Raw genomic sequence first — 11,313 nt, 5'->3', positions numbered from 1 at the left:
TCGCAAGCACTTGAAACAACTGAATTATTCAAAGCGTCTTAATATGAGCAATAAAAAGTAAATGAACATATTTATTAGCATCAGAGGAATTCTTTTTTTTCTCTGGGAGGCAAGTTGGATTGCAAGTAAAGCAAAAAAAAAAAAAAAAAAGCATTGGTTGTGAGACTTTTCCCTTAGTTTTTAACTCTAGCCCACAAGCCCGTTTCAGATCAGCAGCTGGCTGACCTCCATTCTAAAAAGGACATTTAGGACGTCCCGTTGCGGCTCAGCCGTAATGAACACCACCAGTATTCGTGAGGACTCGAGTTCGATCCCTGGCCCCTCTCGGTGGGTTAAGGCTCCTGCATTGCTGTGAGCTGCGGTGTAGGTTGCAGATGAGGTTCAGAAGTGGCATTGCTGTGGCTCTGGCGCAGGCTGGCAGCTGCAGCTCCAATTCCACCCCTAGCCTGGGACAGTCCATAGGCCTTGGATGTGGCCCTAAAAAGACCAAAAAAAAAAAACCAAAAAAACAAAAATAAAGAAAAAGGACCTTTATCTTCCTGCTCTTCAGTTTTCTTTATAAAGAGGGGTTTAGGTGTTTTCTCCCCATGGCTTAGGGATGTGACAGCTGCACTGTACTAATTAGTAAGTTTTCCTTCAATCTTTTTTTTTTTTGTTTTTTTATGAACTAGGAAGGTCTTTATTTCAGTGCTCATCTGGATATCGATTCCCCGGGAATAGAACATGCAAATGGGCCCAATAATAATTACCTTCATCATCTTTAATATTTTGCCAAGCCTCTGTCATGTAAAAAGCACATAAAACCATACAACCATGAAACCATGAAATGTGTGGCTTTTACACGCATTTTCGATTTTTCCAGTTTGCAAGTGTATTTGCCAAGTGTAAGGGAAGAAAAAGTTTCTTCCCTCTCCCCATCTTAGATTCCCTGGCTGGGGAGTTGTCCTTCAATCTTTAGCTTTCCTCTGGGATCATTTAAATAACAGGGATTATCTGTTGCTTAAAAGTAACTCCTCTTAAAAGACCTAAAAGTCATAAATGAGGAGTTCCTGCTGTGGTGCAGCAGGTTAAGGATCTGGTGCTTCCTCAGCCGCTACGGCTCCGATTCCAGCCCTGGCCTGGGAATTTCCATATCCTGCAGGGATGCCCCCCCCCCCAAAAAGACTTAAATAACCTGAAATAGTTAAAAGAACTTGCTTGTTAAATTCTCGAGGCCTGATCCATTTATAAGTGGTTAATTATTAGATATGCTTTTGTATTTACTTCTGTGATTATCCTGTTTTTCAGTATTTTACAACTTAAAAGGACACCTGTTGTTGGTTTCTGAAAAATAACCTTTCTTTTTTCTTTCTTTCTTTTTTTTTTTTTTTACTTTTTAGGGTCACACCTGCAGCATATGGAGGTTCCCAGGCTAGGGGTCCAGTTGGACCTCGACTGCCAGCCTTCACCACAGCCACAGCAACACAGGATCGGAGCCATGTCTGCGACTACACCACAGCTCATGGCAATGCCGGATCCTTAACCCACTGAGCGAGGCCAGAGATAGAACCTGCGCCCTCATGGATGCTAGTCAGATTCACTAACCGCTGAGCCATGAGGGGAACGCGATGAAAAATGCTCTTCCTACATGACAGTAAACATTCAGCTCTCAGGAATCTATGTCCAAAGAGGAAGCCCCCTAAGGTCTTGGGGGCTTTAATCTTCTTCTTAATTTCATCTTCTTCTCTGGCATATTATTAAATTGAGCATCAGATTAAAACCAACATCAGAAAGATTCTCATCTTGGAGTTCCCTTTGTGGTTTAGTGGGTTAAGAACCCGATAGTGTCTCTGAGGATGCAGGTTGGATCCCTGGCCTTGCTCAGTGGGTTAAGGATCTGACATTGCTGTGAGCTGTGGCATAGGTCGAAGATGCAGCTCGGATCTCATGTTGCTGTAGCTGTGGCATAGGCTGGCAGCTACAGCTCTGATTTGACCCCTGGGACCTTCCATGTGCCACAGGTGTGGTCCTAAAAAGACCAAAAAAAAAAAGAAAAAATTAGAGGTAGGCCGGGCAGCATTAAGGCTTCTAAAACACTCAGAATAAAATTATTGATATAATTTACATGCTCTAGGTAAGATCATTTATGCTCTTAATGCAAAATGTTTTCCAACCGGGAAGCAGAAAAAAGTCCCAGTTATAACTTTATAACTACTAACGTTCCATCTTTCGTGGGTCATGGTCAAGTTCCTTTGGGAAAATTCTCTGCATGGAACATAAAACCTCATGACACTCAAGCATCAGGACTTTCTTCTGGTGAGAAGAGGGGTATTGTTCTTCCTTCTTCCTCCTTCCCTTGTTTCCCTCCTTCCTTCCTTTCTTAAGCTCTGTTTTCTATTTTTCTTCAGCAGGCTGTGCCATGGGCTTCACGTCCTTCCGAGTAAAGCTTGCTTATCCCTAAAAAGAAGGAATTACACCATGTCTGCAATTTCTTCCTTCTAAGTTCCCTTCTCAAAAACATGTTTAGGAGTTCCCATCGTGGCGCCGTGGAAACAAATCCGACTAGGAATCATGAGGTTGTGGGTTCGATCCCTGGCCTCTCTCAGTGGGTTAAGGATCCGGCATTGCCGTGAGCTGTGGTGTAGGCCGGCAGCAACAGCTCTGATTAGACCCCTAGCCTGGGAACCTCCATATGCCACGGACACAGCCCTAGAAAGACAAAAAAGACCAAAAAAAAAAAAAAAAAGTTTAAAAATAATTCCAGAGTTCCCTGGTGGCTCAGTGGGTTAAGGATCCAGCATTGTCACTGCTGTGGCATAGGTTCGATCCCTGGCCTAGGAACTTCAGCATGCCTCGGATGTGACCAAAATCATAACAACAACAACAATAATAATACTTTGATAATTAATTAGTAATATAGTATTATAATTAATAATTATTATAATTATTAATAATTATTATTGTTTTATTATTCAGCACTGTGGTTGGAATTCTGCTTGCCATATATATATGTGTATATTACATGTATACATTCTCTTGTTCTCTTTTTTTTCTTTTTAGGGCAGCACCTGCAACATATGGAAGTTCTCCAGCTAGGGGTCAAATGGGAGCTGCAGCTGTGAGCAATGCAAGATCCGAGCCACATCTGCAACCTACACTGCAGCTCACAGCAACGCCGGACCCTTAACCCACACTGAGCGAGGCCAGGGATTGAACCCGTATCCTCATGGATCCCAGTCAGGTTCATTACCACTGAGTTATGACAGAACTCCTATACATGTTTCTCCTAGAAATTAGAGTAGAAGTTCCCATTGTGGTGCAGCGGAAACTAATCTGACTAGTAACCATGAGGTTGCAAGTTCGATCCCCAGCCTTGCTCAGTGGGTTAAAGATCCAGCATTGCCACGAGCTGTGGTGTAGGTAGCAGACACGGCTCGGTTCCTGTGTTGCTGTGGCTGTGGTGTAGGCGGCAACTGTAGCTCCGATTCAACCCCTAGCCTGGGAACCTCCATACGCCCATATGCCAAGGGTGTGGCCCTAAAAAGCAAAAAGAAAAAAGAAAGAAAAAGAAAAGATATTAGAGGAAAATGAGTACGTCATCCCAGGTGAGATAAAAGGAATGTGAAATTGGATGTCACACGGGCCCTGGTGACTTCTCCATCTGGCTGTAGCAGGGGGTCTCTTGGGCCAGGGGCAAACCCCACTGGTGTTGCCACCATTGAAAAGAGAACTGGTATAAAGACTGCCCCGGAGATTGAAGAACTCTGCCTTTGGGCAGAGGACTGGGCTGAGTGCCAGGGTGCCCGGCTTAAAACCACACCACTTATTATCTCATGATCTCTGGATCAGACCAGATGTGGCTCAGCTGGATCCTCCAGCTCAAGGTCTCTGACAAGGTGTCAGCTGGGGCCACGGTTCAACGGAGCGAGGATTTGCTGCCAAGTTCACTCAGGGATTGTTGGGGGGATTCAGTGCCTTGTGTACTGTAGGACTGGGAGCCCCGGTTCTTTTCTGACTATTGGCCAGAGCCTGGCACACTCCGTTTCTTCGTGCATAAGCTCTTCCAGCAGGCAGGTTGCAGCACAGCAGGGGGCTTCACCAAAGTTAGCAAGAAAGAGAAACCAGGAGCTTCGGGAGGAGGAAGTCACGGCCCTTTATAATAACCTAAACTCCCAAGTAGCTTCCCTTGATGTTTGTGGTTGATTAGAAGCAAGTCACCAGGTCCAGCCCATTCTCCGGGGCAGGAGACACAAGGGAATGGCTGTGGGGAGGCGGGGATCTTTGAGAACCATTTTAGAAGGCTGCCTACTGCCAGAGTCTGGAATAAACCCAGGAGTGTGCGGGAATTTACTAGAAGACAAGTGCCGTTTCCAATCATGGTGAAAGCTGAAAAACCCCCATATGATTGAGATAATTAGCCCCTCATTTGGAAGTTAAGACTCCCTAGCTCATACTAGTCACAAAAATAATTACCACATTGGCCGTAAATCTAAAAATAAAGAAACAGGTTACCGTAAAAGTACTAGAAGAAAATACCAGCAATGGTTTCTATGGTCTGAAGATGGGAATTTGGGGGGTTTTTTTGGCCACACCCATGGCATATGGAAGCTCCTGGGCCAGGGATCAAACCCAAGCCACAGCAGTGGCAATGCTGGATTCCTAACCCACCAGGGAACTCCAGAAGGTCCTTCTTTTTTTTTTTTTTTTGTCTTTTTGTCGTTGTTGTTGCTATTTCTTGGGCCGCTCCCGCGGCATATGGAGGTTCCCAGGCTAGGGGTTGAATCGGCGCTGTAGCCACCGGCCTACGCCAGAGCCACAGCAACTCGGGATCCGAGCCGCGTCTGCAACCTACACCACAGCTCACGGCAACGCCGGGTCGTTAACCCACTGAGCAAGGGCAGGGATCGAACCCGCAACCTCATGGTTCCTAGTCGGATTCGTTAACCACTGCGCCACGACGGGAACTCCCCAGAAGGGCCTTCTAAAGGGGACTAGTGCAAGCCGTTCCCGAGAGAAGGCAAGCCTGGGATTTACTGTGATTGCCCCATTCCCAGGACCAGAAATTCTCTCTGCCAGGTTTTAAGTGCTTAAGTCATACTCATTGAATAATGACTGAAAGAATGAAACCCAGTGGAGTTCCTGTCGTGGCTCAGTGGATGAACCTGACTAGCATTCACGAGGACCAGGGGTCGAGCCCTGGCCTGGCTCCCTGGGGTGAAGATCCAGGGTTGCTGTGGCTGTGGCGTAGGCCAGCAGCTACAGCTCCCATTCGACCCCTAGCCTGGAGGCATCCGTATGCCACAGGTGTGGCCCTAAAAAGACAAAAATAAATAAATAAATACATAGAAATGAATGAAACCCAAAGCCCCTAAGAGAAAATATGGATGGATTTGACTATACACAATTTTCAAATACGTATGTGGTGGTGAACACTACAGACAAAGTTAAAAACAAAACCGTAAAGCAATCAGTTAGGAGGAGGAGTTTCTGCCCTGGCCCAGCAGGTTAAGAATCTGACGCAGCAGCTGCAGCCGCTTGCAGAGGTGCAAGTTCGATTCCTGGCCCAATGTGGTGGGTTAAAGGATCTGGCATAGGTTACAGTTGTGGCTCAGGTTCAGTCCTTGGCCCAGGAAATTCCACTGCCGCAGGTGCGCCCATACATAAAATGGGGAAAAAAACAGCAAGGAGGGACTATTTGTGCAAGGAGTTTGGGGGTCTAATCATACTTCTTGCTCCTCTTCCCCTTTCAGGACCTTCCCCTTAGAAAATGTGAAGAACTGAGCCAAGTGGAGAATAAAATTGTGGCTTTATTAATGGCTGAAAATGACTCAACAACCTCCATTTCCCAAACTTCTGGTAACACGTGTTAGGTAAAAAGAAGTTCTTTTAATTTCCTTCCCTGAACCTGTGAATAAACCCGAGAGGGAGCCAGGTCTGCCGTCCTGACTCCCTCTGACTTAACTCATGTGGTTACAGAGGCGTTGGAAGGGGGTGGGCTTGTCCCAAGAAGGGAGGGAAGAGGGGAAGGGTCTCCTGTGAGTGATTTAGAGAGAACTCAGAGAACTCACACTCACAACGTGGCTGTGTCTGAGCAGTGTCCTCCCTGGGGATAAAGAAAGAAAGGATGGGAGGTCCTGCTGTGGCTCAGTGGTAACGAACCCAACTAGTATCCATGAGGATGTGGGTTTGATCCCTGGCCTCCCTCAGCAGGTTAAGGAGCCAGCGTTGCCGTGAGCTGCGGTGTAGGCCAGCAGCTGGAGCTCCGATTCGACCCCTAACCTGGGAACCTCCATATGCTGTGGGTGTGGCCCTAGAAAGAAATGCAGGCAGGATGGAAGGAAGGAAGAAAAGGATGAGAATGGGGTTAGAATTCCTCCCCTCTAGGGAGATCAGCTAGTGAGTGTGTGTGTCTGTGTGTGTTGGGGGGAGGCATGTTCCCTCCCCCCAGTATGCCACAATAAATGTGATCCACAGAGGACCACTATCTATTTACACATTACAAAGTGTTCCCTCTAGAAAATGAAGGCGTAATATACAATGGAAGAAGAGGGAGTTCCCTGGTGGCCTAGGAGTTAAAGGACCTAGGGTTATCACTGCTATGGCGCGAATCACTGCTGTGGCACAGCTTCGATCCCTGGCCCTGGCACTCACTACAAAGCCTTTAAGGAGGCTGGTGTGCCTGTCATCACTGAAGCAGAGACCATCACACCTCCGAAGGTCTCTACGAGCATGTGGTTTGCTTGATAGGAAAGAATGCAAATAGGGAGTTCCCGTCATGGCTCAATGGTAATGAACCCGACTACTAACCACAAGGACGCAGGTTCAATCCCTGGCCTTGCTCAGCGTGTTAAGGATCTGGCCTTGCCATGAGCGGTGGTGTCAGTCACAGACCCAGCTCAGCCCCTGCATGGCTGTGTCATAGGTCGGCAGCTACAGCTCTGAATAGACCCTTAGCCTGGGAACTTCCATCTGCCTCAAGTGTGGCCCTAAAAGACAGACAGAAAGGAAGGAAGGAAGGAATTGATGCAAATAGACTGAAGAGAAGGAGTCATGGTAATGCTACCGGTCCCTTCGTCAAGCATGTGGTTTCTGCTTCCCTGATTGTCCCTACGAGGTTGGTTGCGGTGGGTGGGGACATCACACCTGAAGGAGCCAGCTGGCTTTATCAGTTGCCAAGTGTTTGCACATCATCACAAATGACGTCCTGCTATGAACTTGTCCTAACAACAGTTCCTTCCGAGCAGGCAATCTGCATGCTCATCAGATATTTCTGTTTCGTGCAGCTGAACATCTGCCCTGCGGTGCAGCTCCGTGTCCCCGGATGACTGCCGGGAACGAGGCTTCCCATCCTCAGTAGGCTTCACCCCAAAGTATTTTGGCGGCTCATCATCCTAAAGTATTTTCCCAGCTTTGCTGAGGTAGGATTGACAAATACAAATTTTACATATTCAGGTTGTATAGTGTGATTTTCTCGTGCAACCTGCTGATGTAATATGCACATACATTGCAAAATGGTCACCACCAAGTCAACTAACCCATCCGTCATCTCACAGAGTAACCTTTTTTTGAGATCTACTCTCTTAGCCAATTTCAAGCACAGGATAAAGTATGAGTAACCACAGTCACTATGCGGTACATTGTATCCCCAGAACTTACTCATCTTAGAACTGAAAGTCTGTACACTTCCATCAGCGTCTCCCCATTTCCCCCACCCCCAGCTCCTGGCAACCACTATGCTACTCTCTGTTTCTATGAGTCCTGTTTGTTTTTTTTTTTTTTAGATTTCACGAAGAAGTGAGTGCATATTTGTTGGGCTTGTTTCACTAAGTGTAATGTTCTCCAGGTCCATCCACGTTGTCACAAGTGGTAAAACTTCTTTTTTATGGCTGAATAATATTCCATTATGCAATACGCTATATTTTCTGTTTGTTTGTTTTTCCCTTTTTATGGGCACACCTGCAGCATACAGAAGTTCCTGGGCTAGGGGTCAAATCTGAGCTGCAGCTGCAGCCTACATTGCGGCTTGCAGCAATTCTGGATCCTTTTTTTTTTTTTTTTTTTTTTTGGTCTTTTTTAGGGCCACACCCACGGCACATGGAGGTCCCCAGGCTAGGGGTCTAATTGAAGCTGTAGCTGCCGGCCTACGCCACAGTCACAGCAACGTCAGATCTGAACCACGTCTGTGACCTACACCACAGCTCACGGCAACGCTGGACCCTTAACAAACTGAGCAAGGCCAGGGATGGAACCTGTGTCCTCATGGATGCTAATCATTCATTTCTGCTGAGCCATGATGGGAACTCCTATGCTATACTTTGTTTATCTATTTATCCATCAAAGGATGCTTAGGCCATTTCCACATTTTGGCTAGAGTTGACAATGCTACAATGAACGTAGGAGAGCAAATACCTCTTCAACGTACTGACTTCATTTCCTTTGGATATAGACACGGAAGTGGGCTTGCCGGATCACATGGCAGCTCTACTTTTAATGTTTGGAGGCATATCCACAGTATTTGCCAGAGTGGCTGCATCAGATTACAACCGCCAACAGTGCCCCAGGGTTCCCTTTTCTTCAATACCCTCACCAGCACTTGTTAGTTCTTGTATTTTTGAGAACAGTCATCCTAGCAGGTATGAGGTAATGTCTCATTGTGGTTTTCATTTGCGTTTCCCTGATGACCAGTGATCCTGAGTATCTTTTTAAATTCTTGGCCATTTGTATGTCTTTTTTGGAAAAAATGTCTATTCAAATCTTTTGGCCACTTTTAATAAGCTTTTGATTTTTTGGCTTTTGAGTTGTTGTTCAGAGTTCCTTATATGTTTCAGTTATTAACCCCTCATCGATTAGAGGTTTTATGAATATTTTCTCCAATTTGTAGGTGGTCTTTTCATTTTCATCATTTTAAAATGATGGACAGGAGTTCCCGTTGCGGCTCAGTGGTTAATGAATCCGACTAGGAATCATGAGGTTGCGGATTTGATCCCTGGCCTTGCTAAGTGGGTTAAGGATCCGGCATTGCCGTGAACTGTGGTGTGGGTTGCAGACGAGGCTCGGGTCTGGTGTTGCTGTGGCTCTGGCGTAGGCTGGCGGCTACAGCTCCGGTTCAACTCCTAGCCTGGGAACCTCCATATGCCACAGCAGCGGCCCAAGAAATGGCAAAAAGACAAAATAAAATAAAATGATGGACAATGGTCAGGGAGTTCCCGTTGTGGCTCAGTGGTAATGAACCCATCCCGTATCCATGAGGATGAGGGTTCGATCCCTGGCCCCACTCATTAGGTTAAGGAGCTGGTGTTGCCATGGGCTGCTGTGGAGTCCACAGATGTGCCTTGGATCTGGCGTTGCTATGGCTGCAGCATAGACTGGCAGCTGCAGCTCCAATTCAACCCCTAGCCTGGGAACTTCCATATGCGCAGGTGCAGCTGTTATAAATAATAATAATTAAAAAAAAGATTGACAATGATCAGAAAGCTGGAGACATCATTAAGGGATGTGAAGGGGAGTCCACGGAGCCCGGTGGGGATGACACAATGGGAGAAAACAAAACTGCCTCGTGTTTGCACCCACTGACTGAGGACTGTTCAATGAATGGACTACCCAAGTTATGCAAAAATCAGACTTAGGAATATTAGATTCCAAATGATTAAAAGCAGAGGCAGATCTATCTATACATGATGGTCAAAAACATGACCAAGTCATATTAAGTGAAAAGGTAAGTTGAAGAATGTGTCTCGAGGGAGTTCCCATTGCGGTTCAGCAGAAACAAACTCGACTAGTATCCATGAGGACTTGGGTTCAATCCCTGGCCTCACTCAGTGGGTTAAGGATCCAGCACTGCCGCGAGCTGTGATGTAGTTCGCAGACGAAGTTCGGGTCCTGTGTTGCTGTGGTTGTAGCGGAGGTCGGCAGCTGTAGCTCCAATTAGACCCCTAGCCTGGGAACTTTCATATGCTGAGAGTGCAGCCCTAAAAACCAAAAAAAACAAACCCCGAATGTATGTCGAGGTGTTCCCACTGTGGTGCAGCAGAGTAAGAATCCAGCATTTGTCACTGCAGTGGCTCAGGTTGCTGTCATGGCTTGGGTTCAATCCCTGGCCTGGAAACTTCCACATGACTCAGGCAAGGCTGGGAAAAAACAAGTGCCAAGTCGTAGCTGATTTTTACTTTCCTGTATGTGTGGTTTTCTACAATAAAATGTGTTGCATTTGAAGCAGAAAGCTTTTTTAACTTTGTTTTTTTTTTTTTTTAAATCTTTATTTATTTCTCTGTTTTTTGGCCAAGCACCTGGGGTGTGTGGAAGTTTCCAGGCCACGGATCAAACCCAAGCCACAGCAGTGACCCAAGTCACTGGAGTGAAAACCCCAGATCCCTAACCTGCTGTGCCACAGGAGAACTCCTGTAATCAGAAGATTTTAAGAAACAACAACAAAAAGAAAAATACTGAAAGTGAACAGGAAAAAAATGAATCGGATGAAAGTATAGGCACAGAATGGAATGGGCAATCCCTCGGAGAATCTGTTGCTTTGGGAACTCTCCAAGCTTTCTGGAAGAGGCGAGATTAGGGAGGCACTCAGGGACACCCACTTCCTCCCCCCTCCTTCCTCTCACCCCCCCTCCTCCCTCTTTCCCCCTCCTGTCCCAGTTCGCTTTCCTTCCCGCCTTGAGCTAAGGCTTGGCCCAGCTTGGTGCTGCCACCTAGAGGTCAGTGTCTGACATGACTAGATCCCCTCTGCAGGGGCTGCCCCTCAGTCTCCAGTTTTCATTCTCAGTCTTTTGATTTCAGGGCTGAGGTTGGAACTTTGTGGGCAGTTCCAGTGTGAAGACAAGATGGGAGGAAAGAGGAAGACAATGAGACAGAGAACACCTGTGTGTGTATCTGTGCAAAAACTGCTGTGGCGGGAGTTCCCGTTGTGGTGCCGTGGAAACAAATCCGACTAGGAACCAAGAGGTTGTGGGTTCCATCCCTGGCCTCGCTCAGTGGGTTAAGGATCTGGCATGGCTGCGAGCTGTGGTGTAGGTTATAAACGTGGCTCGGATCCTGCGTAGCTGTGGCTGTAGCTGTGGCCGGCAGCTGTAGCTCTGATTCGACCCCTAGCCTGGGAACCTCCATATGCCTGAAGTGTGGCCCTTAAAAAAAAAAAATTGCTGTGGCTGTGGTGTAGGCCAGCAGTTATAGCTCTGATTCGACCCTTAGCCTGGGAACTTCCACAGGTGTGGCCCTAAAAAAAAAAAATGACTAAGCACTTCAAAAGCGAGGCAGTAGATCATTAAACACGCTTGGGGGCCCCTCTGAGCGTGACGCTGTGTGACTGCCTAGGTTGCACAAGGTGAG

This window comes from Sus scrofa, chromosome 5, assembly GCF_054392235.1.
Source record: "Sus scrofa isolate SSC_HxYL_T2T_F1_AM1 chromosome 5, Sscrofa_HxYL_maternal_Yorkshire_Landrace_v2.0, whole genome shotgun sequence".
NCBI classification, from domain to species: Eukaryota; Metazoa; Chordata; class Mammalia; order Artiodactyla; family Suidae; genus Sus; species Sus scrofa.
This window is presented reverse-complemented; position numbering follows the sequence as displayed.